This window comes from Fundulus heteroclitus, unplaced genomic scaffold, assembly GCF_011125445.2.
Source record: "Fundulus heteroclitus isolate FHET01 unplaced genomic scaffold, MU-UCD_Fhet_4.1 scaffold_39, whole genome shotgun sequence".
Lineage (NCBI taxonomy): Eukaryota > Metazoa > Chordata > Actinopteri > Cyprinodontiformes > Fundulidae > Fundulus > Fundulus heteroclitus.
In genome coordinates this window covers 2654775-2682572 of record NW_023396803.1, presented here as the reverse complement: position 1 = coordinate 2682572, position 27798 = coordinate 2654775, and the positions used below count along the sequence as shown (strand labels likewise).

Sequence of the window (27798 nt, the reverse complement as noted above, 5' to 3'; positions counted from 1 at the left end):
TTTTCTTAGTCAGCTAGTTCGGGTTTTGTTCTCCGTCTTCTTGTTTTAGCCATAGCCCTGATTTAGTGTTCTAGGTTCGCGTTAGTCTTCTGAGTTTTGTTTTTGAGTTCCAGTTTTTTTATTTTAGACTTCTTGCTTGCTTCTGTACAGATTTCTAGCTCTAGTATCTAGTTTTTCATTAGTTTAGTCGTACTTGCCCTCATCTCCCTGTTCTGTTTCGTTTCATAGTTTTGCTTTAGCTTTTGGTTCCTTTCCTAGTTTACCAGTCTTGTTTTGATTTTTCAGTTTGAGACCCTGTAGTTTCGTCAGCCCTGTAGTTTCGTTAGCTCTGTAGTCCCTGTCTTGACCCTGTAGTCCCTGTCTAGCCCCTGTAATTCCAGTCTAGCCTCTGTAGTTTCTGTCCTAGCCCTGTAGTTCTAGTCTTGTTCTGTATTTGTTTTTTCTTTATTTTAGTTTTGTTTGTCTTTATTTTTCCCCCTTTAGTATTTAGGTGTCTGGGTTCCTGCGCCATCTGGGTTCCTGCGCTGTATGGGTTCCTGCGTTGGATGGAGTCCAGCGCTCTTAAAGGTCCCTGCGCTCTCTAAGGTCCCTGCGCTTTCTAGGCGCATGCAGGTCACCGTCAGAGCCCTCCGGCGCTCCTATGTCGCCGGCTGAGCCCTCTGGTGCGCCAACCTGTCGCTGCTCAGCGCACGCAGGTCGCCGCCAGAGCCCTCCGGTGCTTTAGTCGCTGTCTGTGCCCTCTGGCGCGCTTGGCCTCTTGCTGCTTAGCTTACCCTCTTGTTCCTGGTGTTTACGTTTATCTCGGTTCCCCAGCGTGTTAGGACGCCCCCTGATTCTCGGTTTCCCGGCGTGTTAGTACGCCCTCCGTTCTTGTTCCCTGGTGTTTTAGATATTCCTGTTTCCCTTGTGCCCCGGCGTTCCCTTTGCGCTCCGGCATTCTTCTTCCTTGCACCCCGGCGTTTTCCTCGCGTCCCGGTGTTTTCTTTCCTCGCGCCCCGGCGTTCTCCCCACGCCCCGGCGTTCTCTTCCCCAAGCCCCGGCGTTTCCCTCACGCCCCGGCGGGTTTTCCCCTGGCGTTTCTGTACACCAGTCGTGTTCCAGCAGGAGTTGTTGAGCCTTGGTGTTTTCGTACGCTTGTTCTTCCCTCTGGCGTTGTCGTACGCTTGTTCTTCCCTCTGGCGTTGTCGTACGCTTGTTCTTCCCTCTGGCGTTGTCGTACGCCTGTTCTTCCCTCTGGCGTTGTCGTACGCCTGTTCTTCCCTCTGGCGTTGTCGTACGCCCGTTCCTTCCCTCTGGCGTTAAGTACGCCCGTTCCTTCCCTTTGGCGTTAAGTACGCCCGTTCCCTTGGCGTTAAGTACGCCCGTTCCTTCCCTTTGGCGTTAAGTACGCCCGTTCCTTCCCTTTGGCATTAAGTACGCCCGTTTCTTCCCTTTGGCGTTAAGTACGCCCGTTCTTTCCCCTTGGCGTTTTGTACGCCCGTTCTTTCCCTTTGGCATTAAGTACGTCCGTTCTTTCCCTCTTGGCGTTTTCGTACGCCTATATTTTCCCCTTGGCGCTGTCATGCGTCCGTTTCGCCTCAGCGTTTCCCTCACGCCCTGGCGAACTTCTCCCTTACGCCCCGGCGGTTCCCTCACGCCCCGGCGATCTCGCCCCTTGGGCCCCAGCGCTCCTCTCACGCTTCGGCATTGTTTCTCCTTGGCGTTTCCACACGCCCGTTCCTTGCCCTTGGCGTTTCCATACACCCGTTCCTTCCCCTTGGCATTTCCATACGCCCGTTCCTTCCCTTTTGGCGTTTCCATACGCCCGATCCTTCCCTTTTTGGCGTTTCCATACGCCCGATCCTTCCCTTTTTGGCGTTGTGTACGCCCGTTCTTTCCCTTTTGGCGCTGTGTTGCGCCCGTTCCTTCCCTTTGGCGCTATGTTGCGCCCGTTCCTTCCCTTTGGCGCTGTGTTGCGCTCGCTCTTCCCCCGGCGCTGTCAAGCGCTCGCTTTTTCCCCCGGCGCAGTCAAGCGTTCGTGCCTTTCCCTGATGTGCCGCCCCCTGATTGTGCTTTGGCACATCAGTGTTCTCTAGCTCCTTGGTTCCCCCGTGTTCTTTGGCTCCTTGATTCCCCGCTGTTCTCTAGTTCCTTGGTTCCCCGCTGTTCTCTAGTTCCTTTGTTCCCCGTGTTCTCTGGCCCCTTTGGTTCCCCGTTTTCTCTGGCCCCTTTTGGTTCCTCGTGTTTGCAGGCTCTTTGGTCCCTCAGTGCTTGGTTTCAACTCTTGCCCGCCTTCCTGGGCCCCCTCCACCCGCCCGGCGTGGGGATTCTGGGCCGTCCGGTGTCCGGCCTTGGGGGGGGGGGGGGTACTGTCAGGATGCAGCTTATTGGCTGCATGCTGAGCCTCTCTCCCTCTCTCTTGTTCCTGCGCAGCCTGATCGGTTTCACCTGGCAGGCTGCAATTAACCCACAACTGCTTCCACCTGTTTCCACCGCTTTATAAGACTCACCTCTTTCTGTTCCCGTCGCCGGTCCATAGCGTTCACTCCCGCTCAGTCCCTGCCAGTATTCTTGTCAGCTCCGTTTGTTACCGTCAGCCTGAAGACTCCTTTCACCTGGTCTTGTTACAGTCAGCCCAAAGACTTTCCGACAGTTTGTTTTCTCCAGTATTCGGCTCAGACGTTCAGCTCTCCACTGCTCGGCTCAGACGTTCAGCTCTCCACCGCTCGGCTCAGACGTTCAGACCTCCACCGCTCGGCTCTCACGTTCAGCCCTCCACTGCACGGCTCAGACGTTCCGTTCTCCACTGCTCGGCTCTGAGGTTCTGCTCGCCTCTGCTCGGCTCTGATGCTCTGCTCGCCACTGCTCGGCTCTGAGGTTCTGCTCGCCACTGCTCGGCTCTGATGCTCTGCTCGCCACTGCTCGGCTCTGACGTTCTGCTCGCCACTGCTCGGCTCTGAAGCTCCGCTCGCCACTGCTCGGCTCTGATGCTCTGCGCTCCAAGCTCGGCTCTGACGTTCTGCTCTCCACGACTCGGCTCTGACGTTCCGCTCGCCACTGCTCGGCTCTGATGCTCTGCTCTCCTGCACCCGGCTCAGATGTTCTGCTCTCCAGTGCTCGGCTCCAGAGTTCCTCCCGGTCAGTCTCTCCACACTCCTCCTGCCGGCCAGCTTCTACACCCTTCACCTCCGTCCGTTGAAAGACTCTGGTCTCATCATCCATCTTCCACACTATTCAATAAAAACTCACTCATAAGAACTGACTCTGTGTGTGCGTGCTGTGTCCGGGTTCATCCCAGAAAAATATATCATAACACCCACAAGGTTGGTCTGAGCAGGGGAAGAGGGACACGTAATTACATTATTATAAATAAACACAAAAGGCTTTATTTACTGACAGACTGAGCAAAACAAATCATAAAACACCAAAATAACAACTAATACTGTTGTGTTCAAGGTGCTGGACCCAAAGGGCAGAAAACCAGGCGTGGGGAAAGGAGCAATTGACAGTTTATTTAGTTCTTAAGGGAACAGGTAAATGTGGCTTCTCCAGAAGAGGGGCAGGTTGAGGTGGATGGAAAGCTCACAGGAGTGGCAGCTGAATAGGTGGAGGGTGGATGGTGTGGCTCGGTAGCAGGAGACTGGTTTGGAATGAGATCCTAGGAAGACAGAGCACATGTTAGGTTGCAGCAGGAAATAGCTAAATGCAAAATAAGATTGCTTTCACTGGAGAGGAATGCTGGCCGATCTACCAACTAAATGGTGACCATCTGGCAGCAAGCACACAGGAGGCCAGGCTCTAAATACTGCTTCTGATGAAGATAGGTCACAGGTGTGTGCAGCCAGCTTCTCCCCGAGCCACACCTATCAAAGAGAGAGAACACACCCAAACCACACCCACACAGGCTCACACACCACAAATACACCAGCATGATGTGACAATCTGTCATAAAAACTTTGTATACAACGAGCACGAGCTACTGATGTATAAATAAAAAGTAATATAATGTGGCTATGCACCTTTAAACATTTAATATACCAACTGTGAAGTCTGAAAATCAGCTTTTGCATTATTTTGCAGATCCTTCAACCATTGTAGAGTCTGATCATAAGACTCGGCTAGATTGCCCACACCTAGCAAGACAAGACATATTATGAATTCTTATTTACTTACTGGCAAATTGCTACACTTATGTGGAAAACCCTTAAAAACTCTTAAAATGTAATGGAGTGTGATGAAGGACCAAAGTGGCATTAAGGCATAGCAAGGCGCATTTTGGAGAAAATAATATTTAATGAAACTAAATCACAAAAAACTTTGGAACAGGGATGGAAAACAGACAACGCAACAAAGAAGTAACAAAAGCCCAGAACTATAATACTGTAATACTGCCTACATCCCAGGTGAGTGGATTAACTAATTAACACAAATACCCAAGGATCATGACATTACCCCCTCCTCAAGGGCAGATTCCAAACAACCCAACCAAGGCGGGTGGAGGGGTCTTCCGAAGGAGGGAAAGAGTTCAACAAAACCAGAGTTCTGGCGGATGACCTAGTGGTCAACTCGGTAGTCCCGAGTTGACCAAGTGTTGTGGAGGCCAGTGGCGATGGAGGAAATTTGGAGGTTGGCGGCGATGGAGGAACCTTAGAGGCCCGCTGTGATGGAGACCACTGAGAACCTCTGGGGAAGACTGGAGATCACTGAGAACATCTAGGGAAGACTGGAGACCACTGAGAACCTCGGGAGAAGACCTGAGACCACTGAGAACCTTAGGACCACTGAGAACCTCTAAAAGGAAACCAATAGTGAACCCCAGGACAAGCCTAGAACCTGTCATGCTGGGTCCTCTGGGGCCAAGACAGGAGCCTAGGCCACCCGAACAACTCACAGACCTCGGGTTCTACAACAAAAGGCAGATACACCTGGACATCCTCGTCGGAGACCTCGGGGCTTGGGACCCAAGGCGGCTGCAGCTTGAGTTGAGGAGGAGCCTTGGGCACGGCAGGTATCTTGGAGCTGGCGTCAGTGCTTGCAGGTCATGCGGAGCTGGCATCTGTGCAGTAAGGTTGCTTTGAGCAGGAGATTACAAAGACAGACAGCAAAGAGTAGACGAACGGGCTCAAGGATCTAGCAACAGTGGGGAGCAGGTGTCAGTGGCTGACCCTTGCGGAGACCATGTGAGGTACCAGTCCTTGCAGGCGAGGTGTTTCTTCCCTTTTGTCGGCCGCAATGTCGGGAACTTCTGCCCTGCTGTGATGGAGAAGAGTTGTAACACCAGGAAGAGGGATGGCCAACCTTGAGCCCCAACACAGCGATCACTGCTCCTCCACCTCATCTTCCCAGCGCATGTTCTTCTCTGCCTGCCGATGAAAGTAATCGAACAGAGTGATACCTTCCACAGCTGTTGCCTGGTCCTTTTTGTGGTTGTGTCGTTCTGTCATGGATTGTGATGAAGGACCAAACCACCAGCTAGGTATTGGCAGGCCATGTTGGAGAAAATTATATTTATTGGTACTGAATCACACAAAACTTTGCAACAAGGATGGAAAAAGGATGACGCCACAAAGATGAAACAGGAACCCGGAGCTTAAATACAACTGGGAATCAAAGGGAATATCCTACAACACAAGTGAGTGGGATTAACTAATTAACACAAACACCAAGGATCATGATATCCTTTCTTTCTGCTGGGACCTCCCTCTTCTTCTCATAAATGTGTGCACGGTTTGATTCTTGTCTCTCAGCCATGTTCAAAGTATACAGTGAAAGCAGCAGAGCTGCAATGAACGGCTAACACAGAAGCTAACCGCTAAGCTAACTGCTAAGCTAGCCGGATGCACAGGGCTCTCAACTCTCACGCATTGCCCGTGTGGCACACGCTCACATGAAACACATGGCATTTCTCACACATAAAAATAACAAAGCCCATCTGGGCTGCGGATGATCCGTTCACAGCTCTGTCCATCCAGAGCTCAATCTAAACCCGCCTACTGCGGAGCTGCTTCAGCTTCTTTCACAACTTGTGGCCATCAGTAATTATTCCTGCTTCAGTTAATATTAACAGAGCAGCAGGAAGAGCAATCAGAGTTATAAATAATTTTGGTCTTAACCAGTGTTGAAAGCAGTGGCGGCTGGCCCACATGGGGGGCTCAGGCGCTGCCCTCCCTAGATGTGGAGGGGAAAAGTCAAAATATATATAGATTTTAAAAGTATTATTAATGTCAGTTTTTACGTAATAGTACGTGGCTACATGTAATAAGAATTATTAAAACACTTCTACTAATTGACTCTATAAATAGGGCTTGGGCGTCATGACGTAATATATGCGTGGCCGCCATGTTGATTGCCTCCACCGCCGCCACTCTGACTACTGCCTATTACTACCGCGTACTGTACTCCCTCTCAGCCGTGTTTTAATTTGATTAATTTCACCTTAACTTGATTTCAACCATGGTAAACCGTTGCTGTATTGTGGGCTGTAACAGCGCAACACATGATCGACATGGGAAAAACATAGAAAATTGGTTAACTTTCCACCGCTTTCCTGCCTGGAGGCGCAACCAAGGAGAACAAGTGTCAGCGATAACGAAGAGTCGTCGGCTCGCTTGGATCGCGGCTGTAAGACGACAGAACATAACTTTCGACAGTATCCCGATGTCAATGAGAGTGTGTTCCCTGCATATTCATTCTGGTGAGTTAAAGATGCACGGTTTTATTTTATAGCCTACATTGTTTCTTTTCTTCAACCGCGACACAACATACACGCATGAATGAATGCGCGCCCAGAGACGGTTGATATAGGCTCAAATACGTGAGAAACTCGGAGGTTTTGGGGAGGGTTGGCAGTTAACGTTACTAACTACACCTTTGAAACACATAGCAGCTAGTCAAAGTACATTACATGTGTGAGTGGTTGTTAGCACTAACAGTTAGCAGTTACTAAAGTAGCAGGTGCCAGAGCCCGTCTGAGCACAGCATACCTTTGTGTGAATTACTGTGTTCCCACTGTTTGCTTGCTTTATGATCTGCAGCTCCTGAACCCATCCATTAGTAAACTGCACATGAGACTCCAAGGACTTGTAGCTTCGGAACTGTTCTGAAGTATAGGCGCTCACACCACAAACAAGGTAGCCGAAGACGTCTGATATGCAAAACAGTGGCAACAAGTCGTCGTCGGTGCTCCACTCATTGTTTGGAACTTCATATGGATCCAAATTATTAACAATGCTGATTTTGTCAACATACCGGTCCCTGGCTTCTCTATTTAATGTGTCCCGGTAAATTCCAGATCCTTTTCGGGATTTTAACATCTTTTTTCTATCTATTCTACTTCTAGGTCTCTTCGTTCAACAACGTTATGTCAGTGTTACGTTAACGTTCGCGTAGCCATCAACATAGCCACCACGTCCCACAATGCAACGCGGATCCCAAGCCCTATTGACTCTCATTTAACAGTGCATTTCCACCAACAGAACGTATCATTTCTCTTCTTCTACACTTGTGGAGCTGTCACTCAAGGAGCCCTACAAGTGTAGCGAAATAACCAATCGTATACTGTTGCTAGTGAAGATTTATAAATATTTGGCCAATCAGCATCGCCAAAATGAATGTCCTTGGGCAGGGCCGCTGGAAGCAATTTTGAACAGGGGGTGCTGTGAACATTTTTTTTGTGTGTTTTTGGACAAAAGACCTATTGTATTTAAAATACAATAAATAAAAATAAATAGGTTGAGATTCACTACTTCATTGTCATATAAACTTCAGTGCACACAACCAGTGTCTGTAACACAGAGACATCATGAGTTCACAGTTCTGCGCTATTAATTGAACTTCACAATAACACTATAACAACATAAATTTGAAAAGTCTTTCTTAAATTTGTCTCTAGGTATGACTGGGCTATTTCTTTTTCCTCGCCATCAAGATCTCTGCCAACTGGCACCAGAAAATGCTATTATTGGGCTTTCTTCGTCTGGAAACAGATGCATACAACACCTTATGGGTGCAGCCACAATGAACTGGTTGAACTCGCATAGCTGAAAATACGGCAATATGATTGGCTGAGCAGCAAAACTCAAATCAAGTGAACTCTTGGACCAGAGTGCAACAGTTTATATTTTTTATTGACTATAACTTATTAATGTGCAAGTGTAAACGTGGGAACATTGGTGTTTTGAGATCACTGCTATATTTAGAAACTGATCCAAGTGCAAGAAAGTTGCCCCCTGACAGCTCATACGAAAAGCCTATTACTAGTCTGCTGCCGTGAGCGGGATACCCCTTTACTCGGCGACCACTAGCTTGCTTGATGTTGCCATGACAATGTAACTTCCATGAAGTTGTGTTGATTAGGCCTCAAAATTATTAAATTAAAATCCAAATACACGTAAACACGTAAATACACGTAATAGTAAAATAAAAAAGTCAAAATCATTTCCCAAAATATTGATAAGAAATTTATAAATTGTGCAAAGTATTTCTAATATTTCTTTTTAATCTCCCTCTCGCCACTAGGGGGTGCTGCAGCACCCCCAGCACCCCCACTTCCAGTGGCCATGGCTTTGGGTCTCCTGGAGTCATAGCCCTAGCTGCACAGTGATAGGTGCACTTCACGCGTGACGTCACGAGCTACATCCACGCTACATCCGGGTCACGGTGGTCGGAAAAAACAGTACTGTTTTTGCTTGCCACTGTGACAAAACGGGTGAATTAGAGAGTACTTTTAGTTTATTTTTGGAATCTAAACAATGCCTACGACTTGTTGTGCTCCCGGTTGCACACAGAGGCATTCCAAATCGTCGGATGTTCGTTTCTTTTGTTTACCGAAGGACAAAAAAAGAAGAAAGAAACGGATAATTGCAATGAAAAGGATGCAGGCAGACAATCCCAATCGACTGCGGGAGCCATCATACCACGACAGAATTTGCAGTCTACACTTCATCTCCGGTAAATACAACACAATAATAATACAATACAAGGAACATTAGCAGGATGGATACCAGGAACCAGCAACGACACTTTCAATTTTAGTGAAAGTTTCGTTCCTGGACCTTATCAGAACTTAACTGTAAATCAAAAAAAAAATCTGCAATCTGATCTAAAAATTGAGAGCTAAGGTGCATTCACATGAAAGGCAAATGTAGCAGGCCGAGGGATAGATTTACATGATATCCCTATGCACAGGTGCAACACAGCAGTGACGCTAAGCAATGCCAGAGAGGCAATTCTAGCGATGCAAAGTGCACGGTTTTGGCGATTAAAGTGATGCCAGAGCAACGCGACACCTGCGATGGATGCAATGCGTCAGTTGTTGTAGTTGAAAAAGCTGAACATTTGTGTCTTTTTGTGCTACAGCAAACAATCAGGAGCTGGATGAGGCTGTGATGTGGGGTGAAGGACTGCAGCGGAGATTAAGCAGTTTTTATTCAACATGGCACAAAAGCTGACAATGGCCTAATTTGTATGACTCAACCAATTATTACTTCAGAGACAAGTCCAGAACGGACCTAGCCTGTCATGAACGTGAATCAGGCAAACCCAGTATTCAACCAAACAAGAGAGGTATAGGAAAAAAAACAGGATTTAATAATAAAACAGGGACAGGCAAGACTCAATGGTCAAAATGGCAGTTCAAAATCCGGTACACGAAAGGTAGTCCAAAACAGGCAAAAGTACAGTCAAGGATAAGGCAAAACTCAAAATATCCTAAGGCAAGTCCAGGTCAGAGAAACAGATAAGCAATCGTACAGGGCAGGAAAATCTGATTCAGGGGTCAGGCTGGCTCAGAAGTCAAAAAGGCAATCCAGGTAATATCAACAGGTCAATCAGAAAAAGAACGCTGGACAAAACTCACCGAAGGCTCGTTAATGATCTGGCAGTTTGCAGAGGTTTGTAGCAGGACTATATAGGGAAGTGAGCAGTCGAACGGGAGTGAAGACTGATTACAAGTGACAGGTGGAAATAATCAAAGGAAAGGTGGTAACTGAAATGAACTGAACTGATTGGCTAGTGACTGGAGGTTGACAGGTGAGCAGATCTGATTGGCTGGTAACTGGTGTTCGGGGAGTAACAGATAAACAGATTGAGTGAGCTGGCAGATTGTTGGGAGGAGACAGAACTGAACTGGAAACATAAATAAAACTAGAAAAAGCTGTTCCTGCGTAACAGCGAGTGAGAATGCTAATCTGCCAAATGATTGAGCAGAAGATGCAGAAAACATTGAAATCAGATTTGAAGAATTTGAAAAAATCTAAAAATTTGAAGGGATTTGAAGAATTTGAAAAAGTTTGAAGAAATTGAAAAATTTGAAGAATTTGAAAAAATTTGAAGAAATTGAAAAATTTGAAGGAATTTAAAAAATTTGAAGAATTTGCAAAATTTGAAGAATTTGATAAATTTGAAGAAATTAAAGAAATTTGTAAAAAATTGAAGAATTTGAAAAATTTGAAAAAATTGAAGGAATTGGAAAAATTTGAAAAATTTGAAGAAATTTCAAGAAATTTGAAAAATATGAAGAAATTGAGGAAATTTTTAAAATTTGAAGAATTTGAAAAAAATTAAGAATTCGAAAAATTTGGAGAAATTGAAGAAATTTGTAAAATTTGAAGAATTTGAAAAATTTGAAAAAAATTGAAGAATTTGAAAAATTTGAATTTTTTTTGAAGAATTTGAAAAATTGGAAAAATCTGAAGAATTTGAAAAATTTGAAAAAAATTGAAGTATTTGAAAAATTTGAATTTTTTTTGAGGATTTGAAAAATTTGAAAAAAATTGAAGAATTTGAAAAATTTGAATTTTTTTTGAAGAATTTGAAAAATTGGAAAAATTTGAAGGAATTTGAAAAATTTGAAAAGATTTGAAGAAATTTGAAAAATTTGAATAATTTGAATCATTTGACCAAATTTCTTGTGGAGCTTTCTCTCTAAAGGAAGTACAGACTCTGTGAAGCAGAAGTTTGTACGAGCTTCCTAGAACTACTTCCTGTTAGCAACATGCTAACTGTTAGCCGCTAACAAGGTTGTGTTGAGTATCACCTGGTGATTGTACTCTGTCAGTTTGGTCCAAATCCTGTACTGGGAAGTGCCTCAAAAAGGGGTGCCAATACTTAATGTCACCAAACGTGACCAAAGTTCATGGGTCAGATCCGCCTCCTTTAGCAACTCAGCCTCACCACATCTGGGCCCAGAACTCAACATTTGACCAAAATGGTCAGTAGCACCATTTCCCGCAGGTGGGTGGTGCTGTATTGGCCAATTGGGTCGTGTCTGGGCATCATGCCAGGTCTTGTTGGAAGCAAAGGCCCAATAGAAAAGCATGTGAAATCCAAAATGGGTCAAAAAAGTGACACATGGCTGATAATCACTTGAAAATTTTAAAATGTTAAGAGGAAGTGACTGTACGAATTTCAGGTTTCTACATTAATCACAGCCACTGCAGGGGATGTTGAAAGTTGCCATTCTATCCCATTCTATTCTATCCTCACTCACACCTGCAGCTGACCATTCTACCGAAGTGCACAGACTTTGCTCAGACTCTGCCTCATTGGAATAGAATGGAATACTTTGCCTCAAACAACGCTCCATATCTCCTGATCCGTAAATGGTAGAGACGTAATTTTTTCTGAGTTTATTTCTTAACAGATAGGAGAACAAGACAAACTATCGGTTTTTGCTAGAAATATTTTAATTTAGGCGTAAAAAATTATGATATAAAGGGGATTTTTAGCGAATTTCAGAAATCCTCTAAAAAGGTTCCTGAGCAAATCGCTGTAACTGAAAAAGTATAAGAGATATCAAAATAATTCTTTCACTATGAGTATCAGCAGGCTTTTGAGGACTATGGAGCTCATTTTTATGTTTGTACAAAAATCAGTGTAGGCACAGTGACGATGTAAAAAAGTGGATGACGTGGAATATTGAAGCTCCAAAGCGTTTTAAGGATTTTCCACATTCGCTACTCCCGAACAAATTGTTCCTGCGGCAAATCCGTAACATTTATCGACAAAATTCCTTTTTTGTGAGCGCCAGAAGGGTCTGGACATGAATGTGTGAAAGTCTCATGCCTCTACATCAAACGGTTTAGGAGTAGCGACGATGCGAAAACGTGATGTTTTGGATTTTCAGGTTTCATTTTTGAAAACCGCTCCATAGGAAATGAATGGGGAAGGTTTCGGGTTAGTGTCGCTCTGAGGTGATTTGCGAAAAATCTATAAATCCCACACCAATGATGGTTACATTTTCCGAATCCAGACAAAAATTCCTACGTTTTGATGTATAATTTATGTGGATAGGGTGAAATTTGAGCGAGTGAGAAGAAGTTGTTCGGAGAAGAAGAATTTGTTGAATTTCTAGAGTGCGCACTCTAAAAGAGGCTCCTTGACGACCATAGCAACGCATGTTATTTGCTGAATTTCTTGAAAAGCCAAAATTATTTTAAAGACGTACTATACGAAAATGGTAAAAGATATGAAAAAGCTGAAACATACCATAATAGCCAAAAGATATCACTACATTTTAAAAGTTGAATAACGTTTCTAGCTGAAAGTAGGCTGAAGCAGTAAGCTGTCAAAAAGCTAAAATATTTGAAGAATTTGAAGGATTCTCCATTCAATTTCAATGAGAGCAAAAAACACACAAAAAGTTAAATATTTTAAATATTATAAAAGTTATAATTACAAAAAGACATAGCAGTAATGTCGTGAACGAGCTGAACGTTTTGATACGAAAATTGTTTAAATCGGTTGAAGTATGCAGGAGTAGTTAGATGCCGAAAAACGTACGGAATAATAATCAAGACCTGAAGGAACTTAATAAGTGAGAATGCTGTATAGCATTCTCACTGATCAAACTACAATAAAATCTAAAATCTAAAACCAAAATAATACAGAACCTAAACCTAAGACTAAACAGAAGACAGACACACATAATCATAACAAAACCCAAATCCTGACATAGCCTGGAGAAAACTGAGTGAGGAGACTGGAGTGGCAGTTGAGTGAAAGCGTCACCAGATATCGCCATTGTACTACTATATTTACTGTGAATGCCTACTGCATTCACAGTTTCAGCTAGAAACGCCTTTCAACTTTTAAAATGTAGTGATATCTTTCAGCTATTATGGTATATTTCAGCTTTTTCATATCTTTTACCATTTTCATATAGTACCTCCTTAAAATAATTTTGGCTTTTCAAGAAATTCAGCAAATAACATGCGTTGCTATGGTCGTCAAGTGGCAGTTGGTAGAGTGCACACTCTAGAAATTCAACTAATTCTTCTTCTCCGAACAACTTCTTCTAACTCGCTTAATTTTCAACCTATCCACATAAATTATACATCAAAACGTAGGAATTTTTGTCTGGATTCAGGAAATGTAACCCTCATTGGTGTAGCATTTATAGATTTTTCGCAAATCACCTCAGAGCAACACAAACCCGAAACCTCCCCCATTCATTTCCTATGGAGCGGTTTTGAAAAATGACGTCTGAAAATCCAAAACATCACACGTTTTCGCATCGTCGCTACTCCTAAACCGTTTGATGTACAGGCATGTGACTTTCACACATGAATGTCCCAACCCTTCTGGCACTCACAAAAAAGGAATTTTTGCATAGCTGTTACAGTTTTGCCACAGGAACAATTTGTTCGGGAGTAGCGAATGTGCAAAATCCTGAAAATATTTTAGCGCTGCATCTTTCCACATGATCCACTTTTTTACATCGTCGCTGTGCCTACACCGATTTTTGTACAAACATAAAAATGAGCTCCATAGTCCTCAAAAGCCTGCTGATACTCACAGTGAAAGAATTATTTTGATATCTCTTATACTTTTTCAGCTAGAGCGATTTGTTCAGGACCATTTTTAGAGGATTTTTGAAATTCCTTAAATATCCCCTTTAGATCATAATTTTTTACGCCTTTATTAAAATGTTTCCAGCAAAAACTGATAGTTTGTCCTGTTCTCCTATCCGTTACGAAATAAACTCAGAAAAAATTATGTCTCTACCATTTACGGATCAGGAGATATGGAGCGTTGGTTGAGGCAAAGTATTCCATTCTATTCCAATGAGGCAGAGTCTGAGCAAAGTCTGTGCACTTCGGTAGAATGGTCAGCTGCAGGTGTGAGTGAGTTTCCATGAAGACAGAACTCTGCTGACCAGAGGGACTTGCTCCATTGGGATAAAATGGCAACTTTCGACACCCACTGCAGTGGCTGTGATTAATGTAGGAATCTGAAATTCGCACAGTCACTTCTTCTTAACATTTTAAAATTTTCATGTGATTATCAGCCATGTGTCACTTTTTTGACCCATTTTGGATTTCACATGCTTTCCTTTTGGGCCTTTTTTTCCAACAGGACCTGGCATGATGCCCAGACACGACCCAATTGGCCAATACAGCACCACCCACCTGTGGGAAATGGCGCTACTGACCATTTTGGTCAAATGTTGAGTTCTGGGCCCAGATGTGGTGAGGCTGAGTTGCTAAAGGAGGCGGATCTGACCCATGAACTTTGGTCATGTTTGGTGACATTAAGTATTGGCACCCCTTTTTGAGGCACTTCCCAGTACAGGATTTGGACCAAACTGACAGAGTATAATCACCCGGTGATACTGAACACAACCATGTTAGCGGCTAACTTTTAGCATGTTGCTAACCAGAAGTAGCTCTAGGAAGCTCTTACAAACTTCTGCTTCACAGAGTCTGTACTTCCTTTAGAGAGGAAGCTCCACAAGAAAATTGGCCTACGTCACTTAAAGCATCTCCAAGCTATGAGGTGTCAAACATCCAATGCTTTTCAATGGGGGGCAAAACCCCTTATACTCCTAGAAATGCAGGCCCACATATGGCTACAGTATAATCAAGTTTGAAATTCTACTTCTGCTTTGTTAAACGATTCAGTGTTTAGAATGAGTTAGGAAATGTCTGGTGCCATTCCCTCAGTTTTTTCTTCTTCTAATCATTCAGCTATTGTTCTTTCATGTTCAAATTCTTCAACTTTTTCAAATTCTTCAACTTTTTCAACTTCTTCAATGCTTTTCAGCTATTTTTTCTCTTCTTCAAAGAACTTCTGCATCTTTTGCTTAATCATTCAGCTTACTGCATTCACAGTGCATTTTCGCAGGAAATGCAAATTTTTCTAGTTCTGGCTTGTCACCCGCTGTGCAGTTGCTGTTGCCTGCAGTGTGAATAGCGATAATGTCAGCAAGCAAAAGTGGATACATTGTGGTGCCATTCATGTTAGATGTGAACGTACCTTAAGGGACCAGGGGCCTGTTTCAGAAAGGGGGTTAAGTGAAAACTCTGAGTATGTTAACCCTGAAATGAGGGAAACTCTGGGTTTTCTGTTTCAGAAAGGGAGGTAAGTTAAACCTGAGAAAGCAGAGTAAGTCAAGCCCGTTTCTGAAAGAGAGGTAACTTATACTCAGAGTCAGTTACCATGGCAATTTACTCTGTGAACCTAACCTGGTCGGGAGCAGGTTTTCTTCAGAAAACCCAGAGTTTATTTTGGTCTCCTCCCCTTTTTTAAAGAGGAAGTGGAGCACACCTAAACACCTCATTGATTCTTTGGGGACATATTAATTGCGCACATTTCAGTCACGCAGAGCGCATCAAAGGGAATGAAATGGCATGTCCTTTTATGGATGATCCTGTTGACGAAGAGGCTGTATCACTTCGTAGGGAGTTACATTTACGTCGGGAAAGGATTTTGAGGCCCAGAGTGGATTTTTTGTCATATCCCTATCCTATCACAGCAATTTATATGGTGTTGTTCATCTGCTAAAAAAAAAGAAAACAAAAAAAAAAAAGATTTTAAAATAGTTTCAATACTTCCTAGAATTCACCTGTGACCATACACTCACCTCTCACTTTAGTTTTAGAATGTTGATTTCCAGATCTGCCTTTTGGATCTGGCGGTCCAAGTATACAAGTTCTTTGCTGTTTTTTTCTATCTTTTTAATAAGAAGAAGTCTATATGACTCCTTAACTGGCAACTGAAAATACATTAGATTAGAGTTACATCATGAATGTAGTCTGAAATTCAGAATGAAACTGTGACATTTACTGTAAATCACTGAACTGTGTCCATCTGTGCACCAGAAGTTGATGGACCTTCCTCCTGCTGTTCTTCCACACTCTGGGGGGTGGAGATAAGAATGACCATTTATAGATATAAACTTGGATTCTATAGGCTACTCCACATATAAATGTGAATGTGTAGATTGTTTGATGTGTAGACATATAATATTAAAATTACCTCTGTAGGCCTGTCTGTGGCAGCAGAAACGGTTTCTTCATCCCCATCATCCTGTGAAGATGAGCATTTCATAGAGTACACTTTATAATACTATTTATCATAATTGATGGTGTATGGAGTAGGCTACTGACAACTGTATGGGGTACTGTTGGGACAGGAGGCTCCAAGAGGCAGATATTACCATCCAAATCTGTTGGGACCAACAAAAAACCCAACCCAAAGTAATATAAATGGAAATATCACATTCAGTCTATATAAAAAAATAACACTGTAGGTAGACCTCTTACATTTTATGAAGGCACTTAAATCTTCTGAAGTGACTGGCTCTGATGAAGTCCTTCCAGGAATTCCCTCAGCCATTGGCCTTCCAGCATTTAGGCTCAGGGCCATCTCTTCTGCATTTGTCAGGGGTGGTGGTGCAGGTCCTCCTCCTGTTTTACGAGCCTCTGCCTTCTTTCTGTTGGCTGAGTAGAAGTCTCATTCAAATGAGAATGAACATTTAGACATATGTCAAAAATGCTACACTGAATGCCATTTAGTCATTTAATATGTCAAATGTTTGTAAAGCCAGGTAGCTACTCCTATGATGTGCTCAAGGCTTACCTGCTTGAAGTATGTTTTTATATTTCATTTTCAGCTGCTGCCATGTTCTTTTGATTCCTGCAGGATTGCACCTATCCATGAAAATTAAATTAGGTTTAATAAAATACTGTTCTTCCAGTTTTACCTCTGATATTATAACAGTTGGGTAAGTTACTCTAAAATAGTTCTTAATTACTAACTACAAATTTTATCTTCAACAAGTCTAATTAGATTAATGTAATAATTACTGTCTCGAGAAAGTATTGGTCTACTTACTAATTTGTTTTATTTACTTATTAATTACTTTCTAAATCCCAAATCAACCTCAACCACTTGAACAATACAAGCAGAGACAAGAAACTGCACTTCTAATGCTTTCAAATTAAAACAATATTCAATTGCATGAATTAATCATAAATTGACCAAAGTGTATTATAGAAGGAGAAAGTTAAATTAAAAATATACCTTTTAAAATTTGATATTAAATCCACTATTGTTTTATAGTTTTTAATTTAATTACAGTATTTAGATGACTTAGTAACTTAATTAATTACACCCAACACTGTATAAAAGTAATTAAAATGTAAACTTACGCACTGACTCAAGCAGCTATTTTCACCCAAGTTAACTCTCTCTCCTTCGCCGCTGCAGCCGTGTTGCTTTTTTTTTTTTAAAATACATGCTCAAATTCTGCATATGCTTGCATAAGCACATCCAGTTCTGCTGGTGAGAAATATGCACACCTTTTTTTGTCTGACGCTGTTGCCATGGTGACTCGTAATATCTGCGCTCCATTGATAATGGCTTTTTATAGTTGTGGTGCATGCACTTAACTCAGAGTCAGCCAACTCAGAGTTGATTGAACTAACTAATTTCAGCTGTTCTGAAACCCAAAACTCAAAGTTTCCCATCTCAGGCTAAGTATTCTCTCACAACCCTGTCCTGTCTGATCATTTTTTAATAACATTTGAGTTTAATCTAACTGAATTCTCCACCCCCAAAAGAGGGTTCCATTATAGTAGATTTTTATCGGATAATGCTGTATCAAAACTTAAAGAGTCTGTCCCCTTTTTAATATCCTCAGTATTGCAGAAATGCCCTGTAGATGGCAGCATTGCTGTTTCTTCCCATTCACAAATCGATACCTTTGCTAACAATGTGACTTCCTCATTGCGTTCTGCATTAGACAATGTAGCTCCCTTGAAAAAGAAGGTGATTATTCACAGGAAGCTGGCTCCTTGGTTTAATTCAGAGCTGCGTTCCTTGAAGCACAATGTTAGGAAATTGGAGAGAAAATGGCAGCTCTACACACCAAGAGGAATCCTACTTAATCTGGAGGGACAGACTATTGTTGTATAACAAGACCCTCCGCAGAGTTAGAGCAGCATATTTTTCATCATTAATTGAAGAGAATAAAAATAATCCTAGATTTCTCTTTAGTACAGTTGCCAAACTTACCCAGAGCCACAGCTCTGTTGATCCATCCATTCCCTTAGCTCTTAGTAGTAATGATTTTATGGGATTCTTCATAAATAAAATTGATGCCATTAAAAATAAAATAATTGGCATCCTCCCAAACATGATTACCTCGTCCTCAGTAAGTGAGGCAGCATTGGAGGAATCCTTAGAACCTGCGCAGTGTCTGAACTGTTTAAAAGCAGTAGAGCTTTCTGAGCTATCTAAAATTTTAGCTTCATCTAAACCTTCTACCTGTATGTTAGACCCAATCCCAACCAAGTTGTTTAAGGAGGTATTCCCTCTGATCAGTGGTCCTATTTTAGACATGATTAATCTATCCTTAGTAAATGGATATGTACCACAGGTTTTGAAAGTAGCTGTTATTAAACCTTTACTTAAGAAACCTTCTCTTGATCAAGATGAGTTAGTAAATTACAGACCTATATCTAATCTTCTTTTCTTATCTAAAATTCTTGAGAAAGTAGTTGCTAATCAACTTTGTGAACATTTACAAAGTAATGACCTACTTGAGGAGTTTCAGTCAGGCTTCAGAGCTCATCATAGCACTGAAACAGCTCTGGTGAAGGTCACTAATGAAATTCGCATGGCCTCAGATAATGGACTTGTGTCTATACTTGTCCTGTTAGATCTCAGTGCTGCATTTGACACAGTTGATCACAATATTCTCCTACAAAGACTTGAACATACTGTAGGGATTAAGGGGAAAGCATTAGGCTGGTTTAAATCTTATCTGTCAGACAGATTCCAATTTGTTCATGTTAATAATAAATCTTCCTCAAACTCTAGGGTCACTTGTGGAGTACCACAGGGTTCAGTCCTTGGACCAATTCTATTTACTATATATATGCTTCCGATTGACTTCGACTGCAGTCATGTCTTGATGACATCAAAAGCTGGATGACTTTAAATTTCCTGCATCTAAATTCTAACAAGACCGAAGTTGTAATCTTTGGGCCAGAGTCCTCAAAAAATAAACTTCTTAACCAATCACTTAATCTGGGTGGCATTAACCTGGCCTCTGGTAATAAAGTAAAAAATCTTGGTGTTATTTTTGACCAAGACATGTCATTTAAATCCCATATTAAACAGGTTTCCAGAGTTTCCTTTTTTCACCTCCGGAATATCGCCAAAATTAGAAACATTCTGTCCAGGAGTGATGCTGAAAAACTGGTCCATGCATTTGTTACTTCAAGGCTGGACTATTGTAATTCTTTACTATCAGGAAGTCCACAAAATGCAGTTCAAAGCCTTCAGCTGATCCAAAATGCTGCAGCAAGAGTTCTGATGAAAATCAACAAGAGGGATCATATTTCTCCAATTTTAGCTTCCCTTCATTGGCTTCCTGTTAAATCAAGAATAGAATTTAAAATTCTCCTTCTAACGTATAAAGCCCTTAATAATCAAACTCCATCATATATCAGAGCTCTGATTACCCAGTATGTTCCTAACAGAGCACTTCGCTCTCAGACTGCAGGTCTGCTGGTGGTTCCTAGAGTCTCTAAAAGTAGAATGGGAGGCAGATCCTTTAGCTATCAGGCTCCTCTCCTGTGGAACCAACTCCCAGTTTTGGTCCGTGAGGCAGACACCCTGTCTACTTTTAAGACTAGGCTTAAAACTTTTCTTTTTGACAAAAATTATAACTAGTGGCTCATGTTACTCTCAGCTACCTTTATAGTTTTACTGGTATAGGCTTAGGCTACTGGAGTATATCAGGATCTAATTTTCTCACTCTATTGAGTTCTACTGTTCTTCAATTATGCATTATGTGTTGTCATTTCTGCTTTAACTTTCTGTTCTCTCTCTTTTCTCTTCATAGTAGGTACACCTGGTCTGGCGTTCTGTTAACTGTGACATCATCCAGAGAAGACGGCTCACCCGCTACTACCATCTAATGTAGAACAGATTACTAGATCAATGTGTGCTTCTGTGCTTTTTGTCTGTCTTGTTGTGTCTCTGTTCTGTCTTCTGTAACCCCAGTCGGTCGAGGCAGATGACCGTTCATACTGAGCCCGGTTCTGCCGGAGGTTTTTCCTTCCCGTTAATGGGTGGTTTTTCTTCCCACTGTCGCTTCATGCTTGCTCAGTATGAGGGATTGCAGCAAAGCCATGTACAATGCAGATGACTCTTCCTGTGGCTCTACGCTTCTCCAGGAGTGAATGCTGCTTGTCGGGACTTTGATGCAATCAACTGGTTTCCTTATATAGGACATTTTTGACCAATCTGTATAATCTGACCCAATCTGTATAATATGATTGAACTTGACTTTGTAAAGTGCCTTGAGATGACATGTTTCATGATTTGGCGCTATATAAATAAAATTGAATTGAATTGAATTGAATTGAAAGTTAACTCAGAGTTCAAATTTTAACTCAGAGTTGGTTGAACCTCCTTATTGAAACAGGCCCCTGGTCGACGATAAAAAACAACAAACAGAAGTGGATGTCATACTTTTTAAGTTGGATGAAATAAGCTAAAGGTTAAATAGTCAAAAAAATGGCAGCTATTGACTTTCTTGGTATTAATGAATAAATCTGACGTAAAAATGGTTGCTACTCCCTCTCTTTGCACAGTAATTTGAATAATGTTAAAATGTAAACAATTGGGAGCAGTTGACTCACTCATTCTAACATAATCACATAGTCACACCAAATGAATCAATATGATTATCATGGTCTTTAACTAAAAACTACATTTAACTAGATTCATTGAACCATATTTAATTGTTTTATTTTTTGGTTTAGTCTGAGTTGTTTTTGTTGTTCATGATTTGCTTCTATTAGATTCATTTTTCATCTTTTTGACTTTCGCCCTGGAAAACATACTGTCTCAATGGAATCCCTTCTTCGTGTTTTCTGATCACAGGCCGGAACCCCTTCAACTGCCTTCTTTAGATGCAATGGGACAATGGTTCTAATCAAATTCTTTTCAGCTGATTGCCCCTGAGACCTTGTGTTTTCAGTTGAAACCTACATCCACCCTTAAAATACTAGAAATCATAGTGAACATCCAAATCATAAATTGTAATCTTTTCACCATTGCATATACTATATTTTAACTTGTCTTTTGCATATTGGCTCTGTATAAATGTAGCTTGTTTCACATTCCTTACTAAACAATATTGAGTTGGTTGTTTTGTTCAGGACACTTCAAAACCCGACATGCCTAGTCTTCCAAGCATCACACCAAGTATAATAACATCAAGAATTAGAAAAATCATTAGTAATAAAAAAATATGTACGTGCAAAAATACAGTTCTCACTTAACATTTGGGAAACTATGTAAGAAATTAAGCATAGATTTACCAAAATAGTTCATTAGATTAAATTAACTGGGGGTTTTACTGCTGCAGGCTGTGTACTTAGTCTGTCTGCTTTTTGAGATTAGGTTTATCAACCCTGCCGTGCTACGTTTGATGTGGGAAGACAATACATTTGCAGGAAGGAGGCAAAGTGGCAGGCATACCACTCTACTGGCACACAGTTCTACTGAGGCATCTCCTCTGGAATGTGATTGAAGCTTTTTTCCGCAATAACCTTCAAAGCCACATGTGGTTTTGTTTATGTCCATACTTAACAATAATAATCTTGTTAACTCTGTTATGGTACAACAGAAAAATTGCTTCAGCAGTAGTAAAATAAATCGGCCTTTAAAAGGTATGCTACAGCATGATACATCACTTTACATGAGTATACAGTGCAGTAAAAAGTTGTTGCCCCCTTGCAGGTTACTTCTGAATTTTGCCTTTTTGTTGGACTAAAATATTTTATCAAATATGTTTATCATCAGGACAAATGATAATTTAATTTATTACGAGAAAAAGCTACTCAAACCAATCTGACCCTGTATTAAATTATTGCCTTGAAACTGGTTGTGCCATCCATGGGATCAACTACTTATTGTTGTCATGGTGGCGCTGCTCTGCTGGCGACCTGGACTCGTGCGTGTCAGGGTTTTTCTTGGTGAACCCAGAATTCAGCCACACACAGAACTAGTTCTTAAAAGTTTTATTAAAGTGAGGATGAGAAGTGGACAGAGAATGAACCAGAGTCTTGACGGAGCAGGAGCTGGAGGATGAAGATGGCAGGAGGTGGAGGACTGGAGAGAGAGAGAGCTGGAGGGCGGGCTGCTGGTACTGTCCTGTGAGTCCAGGGAGACGCTGAGAGTCCAGGAGCATCCAGGGTAGGTGTGAGAGCACTGACTAGCAGATGTGAGGAGTTCAGACTGACAGACATGGGAAGATCTATGACAGCCTGTGTGAGGAACTTCTGGCAGAACAGACGTGGGAAGATCTCTGACTGACAGAAGAGGGTAAGATGGAGAATGAAGCACAGAGGTCCAGGAGGCGCCGAAAGCTCAGCAGCAGAGCGAGTACTTGGAGCACTGAAGCGCCGAAGTTACAGGTGAGCCGACAGCACAGCAGCGTGATCACTTGGAGCGTAGGAGCGCTTGAAGTTGCAGGTAGCTGGCAGAGAGTTCCTTGGACACGGGAGCTGCAGTAGGTCCAGGAGCACAGCAGAGAGAGAGAGTCCTTAGAACGCCAGAGGCTGCAGTACATCCAGCAGCGTAGCAGAGAGGGTTTCTTGGAGGTGTAGGGGCGGTAGACGAGGGAAACTCAGACAGGCAGACGTGGGAAAGTCTCTGTCGGGCTGACGAGGGAACACACGAGGCAGGACGAGGTTTGGGTGAAGACAATCGAGCGGGGATGAGAAGATTGAGGAGGGCTTTTGTAGAGAGGTGAGCAGGTGGAGTGAGTTCTGACTGATTGGTGCCTGACCGGTGTGACTGATTACTGAAGAGTAGAGGCTGAGCTGCGTGAGAGGAGAAGGTGCTGGAAAATAACATGGGGAGACAGCCAGGCCAAAACTGTACCATGACAGTGCGCTACTGCTCCTGCTGCTGTTTTTATTTATTTTTTGCTGTTTTTGCAGCTTGTCCTCCAGAGTGATTGTGTATGCATATTTTGGTAGACTATGGCATTGTGTATACAAAGACTGGTAAACTCTGGTAAACCTTATACAGAGAGGATGCCCAGAACAACATGTTGTCATGATCAGAAACAGAGGACCCAGAATTCAGCCAGACAAGTAGATGACGTCTAAAGCCAGTTTATTATCAAAACAGGCAATGGGTCGAAACCGGGATGACAGGCAGAATGGCAATAGAATAATCAGAGTTTGTAGTCAAAAAACAGTCCAAAGTCAAACCAGGTGATCAGAAGGGCAAGGATTGGCCAAAGCAGAATCCGGGAGCAGAGTCAGGGCGCAAAAGCAGGTCCGTTTAACCGGCAGGCAATCAGATTAGACAGGGACAAAGAAAGCTCAGAAAAACAGGAGACAGAAAACGGATCGGATCACAGGCAGGCAGGCAGACAGAAAATGCTAGATATGGCTCACTGGAGGTTTGTAATAATCTGGTGAAGAAGGGTAGTCATGGTATAAGTAAGGGGATGAACAGGTGACCGCAGCTAAATACTAATTACAGGTAACAGGTGGAACTGATCTAAGGAAGGGTGGTGGCTAAAGATGGGATGAACTGATTGGTTAGTGGCTGGTGACAGAGGAGTGACAGATTGAATGAAGAAAAGTCCAAAACTAAAACTAAACAAAATGCAAACTGTGACACATGTTGCCTTTTCTTGACTGTGAGGTACACATTGTGGAAGATGGGAGTCTCAAAACTGAGGTTTACCAGAAGTCCACACACACAGACCAATATCTGCATTTTGATTCACATCACGCACTGGAGCACAAACTCTCTGTTATCAGAACTCTGAGTTACCGGGCTGACAACATACTCTCTGATACAGAGGAGAAACAAAAAGAGTGCAAGCACGTCAGGAAATCACTGCAAGCTTGTGGTTACCCAAAATGGGTCTTTGTGAAATCAGCCAACAAAGCTGGCAGAAAAAAAACAACACTGCATCCAACACAAAAGGGAAAACAGAGAGAAAGCAAAAACCTTGTCATTCCATATGTGTCAGGAGTTTGAGAAACTCAGGAGAATTTTCTCAGAACACAACATACCAGTATATTTCAAACCCAATAACACCCTCAGACAAAAACGGGTTCATCCCAAAGACAGAACACCCAAACCACAGCTCAGCGGCATTATGTATGCAGTCCAATGCAGTGGAGGGCCAGCTGCTTGAGGGGCAAGATTCAGTCCACTTTTGGTGAAGGTGATAGGAAGGACTGATAACGCCTCCCTGCACTCCATCTATGAACAGTCTGTCCTCAGACTTGCTCGGAGGGTACTGTCTGATCCCGCTCACATCCTCAACTCACTGTACGAGCTGTTACCATCTGGCAAATGGTTTAGAATCCCTGCTTGCAGACTTGACAGATTAAAAAAAATAATTTGTCCCTTCATCAATCAAATTGTTAATTAAAGCAGGCATATAGTATCTTGTCATGCTTCTGATGCTCTGGTCTTATCTGATGGTCTGATGTGCTGGTTAATTTGCTGGATTGTATGTGTGAATCTATTTCAGAATCTGAATCAAGTTTATTGGCAAGTAATTACAAGGGGTTTGACTTGGTGTTGATGGTGCAGACAAAAAAAAAAAAAAAAAAAAATATATATATATATATATATATATATATATATATATGTATATATATATATATACAGAAAGCTATATACACGGTAGACTGTGCATTAATGTAACACAGAAGGTCTGGAGATGCTACATTGGTGTAGCTTGTAAGTCCTGAACGGAGGAGAGAGACAGTGCCCAGTGTCACGGGCGGCTCTTGGCCTTGTTCATAAAACCGGTAGCAGATGGGAAGAAGCTGTTCTTGTGGCGTGAGGTTGTGGTCCTGATGGACCGCAGCCTCCTGCCAGAGGGAAGTTACTGAAATAGTCCATGACTGGGGTGAAGGGATCAGCCACAATGTTCCTGCACGCCTCAGAGTCCTGGAGGCGTACAGGTCCTGGAGAGATGGAAGATTGCAGCCAATCACCTTCTCTGCAGACCGGATGACACGCTGATTGATCAATCTGTCTGTCTGTCTGTCTATCTATCTATTCAATTTTAACTTTTCAATTAAATTTTATTTATATAGTGCCAATTCATGAAACATGTCATCTCGAGGCACTTTACAAAGTAAAATTCAATCATATTATTCAGATTGGTCAAAAATTTCCTATATAGGAAATAGGGTTGATTGCATCAAAGTCTTTTAATTCTGACACACTGGAGGGATTTACCCCTGCCCTGTCGTCAACGCACATTGTTTTCCACTAGCAGTTTCCCCTGCTGGGATGGGTACCACATTGCATCAGTAAGCTCGTCTCTGTATGAGACATTTCATTTTGCCATCATGCAACCAGTTCTCGCCTCTTGGCTCGGTTTATGTGTCCACCTTTTGTCTCCCTGCAGTCTTCACCCTGCTGTTCAGCCATCTTCCCTAGCTTGTCTGTTTGACAGTTGCCACCCAAGGCACAAAGAGTGATTGTCCTTAACCCAGCTGTTTATGTTTAACGAGTCCACAGTGTATTAAAAAATGTCATGCAAAAGAACTGAAACAAATGCATTGAAGACATCAAAATACCAACATCAACAAATAAAGATTAAATCAAAACATGTGCATAAAAAAATCACACTCTGTGTGACACACACTGTATTGTGCTATGTGTGAATGAAAATTGTCCATCTTTATCTGTGTGTTTGAAGTTAGCATGGTTAGCCAGAATTCAGTCACGATAAATAAGCTGCTCTCATTGTAGCCTTTCATGTACCTGGCAAAGTCTGCCACTGTATCCACTTTGTAGAGAAGGGATCTCACATTTCCTATGATGATGAGTGGGATGAAAGATCTGTTGCTCCTCCCCGGTTGCAACAGCCGATGTCGGCATGTATCCTGCATCTTCTCCTTCGCCGCTCACAGGCAACATTGTTTTGGTGGGAGGCGACACAGCAGAGGTTCCAAGAGCTGACAGCTGATACCTGGTAAACATTGGGAGTGTGGCCACTTGCACATTCTCCAACTGCTATAAAAAAATAAAAAAAAACACAGAATAGTTTGCTCCTTAATGAATGGAAGGAAGACGGAAAGACCAGGAAAACATAACATATCTAAAAATAGATTTAAATACCCTTGAGTAAAGATTCTTTAGCCAAAGCAGAAGTGTGTCTGCAGTCATCATGATTAGTGCTGTCTGAATTTTGCAGTCAATAACAAAGGAGGTAAGAAATGGAGCTTGCTTAATTCCTCTCATGGCTAGTTTAGCCTAGCAACCTTGCGCCGTTCATGATCTGTGCTAAGGAGCTATAAGAAGTCCCACAATCCTTTGCGTGACATGGCGTATAAACACAGCCAAGTTCATGGAAATGAACAGAAAGAGCAGAGAGCACACACTTCGTAGTTCAATTTCGGAAAGCTGTAGGCCCAGATTTGACTCGCATCATCCATGTTATTCATCCAGTTATTGACCCTGGATGTCAATAACTATCGTTCTTGTTTGTTTTTGAATTTCCTTAGACTGGAGTCTGATACATTCCTCTTTTTGGATTCTTCTGGTTTCTTTGTGCTTTCATTAATGTTCTGTTTAAGTGATTTTCGGATACTACAGCTCTAGCAGTAATCAGGCCTGGATCTGGCAGGGGAAATCAAACTCAGATTTTTAGAATATGCTTTTGGCAATTCATTACAATTCATTAAAGGCATAGTTGGCAATATTTTTTTCAGCCTCAAGTTCATCTTATTTATTGGCTGTCCTACATGCCAACCTTTGTAATGTGCTCACCTAACACTGATGTGCATGCTCATTCCTTGCTGGTTTCCTCTTGTTGCACATGCACACTTTATTTATGTATCCTGTGAGCTTCAATATCAGCCATTCATTGTAGCTCCACTGCTCTCACTGAATATGTTGATAATTGCTGAGAGTCGCAAGAAGCAAACTGTCTTGCAAGTTTATGAGATGAAGAGGAAGGCCTCAGAAGAAATAAGACCAGAGTGTATTTGGGAGATTCATTCACACAATCCCCCTAAAGGCCCATTCATACCTCACGTAAAAGACGGATACGGATACGTGTGGAGTGTTTCATACGTTCTAACCGTCTATTTCGTCCGTATTTTTACACTAAAATTGGGAGCTTACGATTACAGACGAAACGGATCAATATGGAGCAATACTACCGGAAAAGGTGGAGGCGCTATTGAGTTTGTAGTACAAAATGTCAACAAAATCACGACGAAGGTTATAATTGTGGCCTTTAAACAATGGCGGGATTCGAGGAACGACTTGCGGAGCTTGTCCGCAACTACCCACACATATATGGTGTGTCGTGTCCGGGGCACAGGGACAAACAAAAAGTTTACTTACAGAGCAAATACAACAAAATCACGTCTTGGACCGTCGCCATGTTTGATCAATGACAAATTATTGGCGCCCAGCACTGCCACCTAGAGGAAATATTGGTTATTGCGCACCTCAACGGACCAAGGTATGAAAGAGTCAACGGATCCTTGAGGAGTGGAAGAGCATGCAGGATGG

General features: G+C 42.4%; 1 protein-coding gene across 1 annotated transcript in view; it reads left to right on the top strand.

Annotated features, from left to right (window-relative positions):
* LOC105921235 (integrin alpha-11) overlaps nt 1-27798 on the top strand; it is a 226260-nt gene that overhangs the window by 54206 nt on the left and 144256 nt on the right. The gene's annotated exons all lie outside the window — the stretch shown is intronic.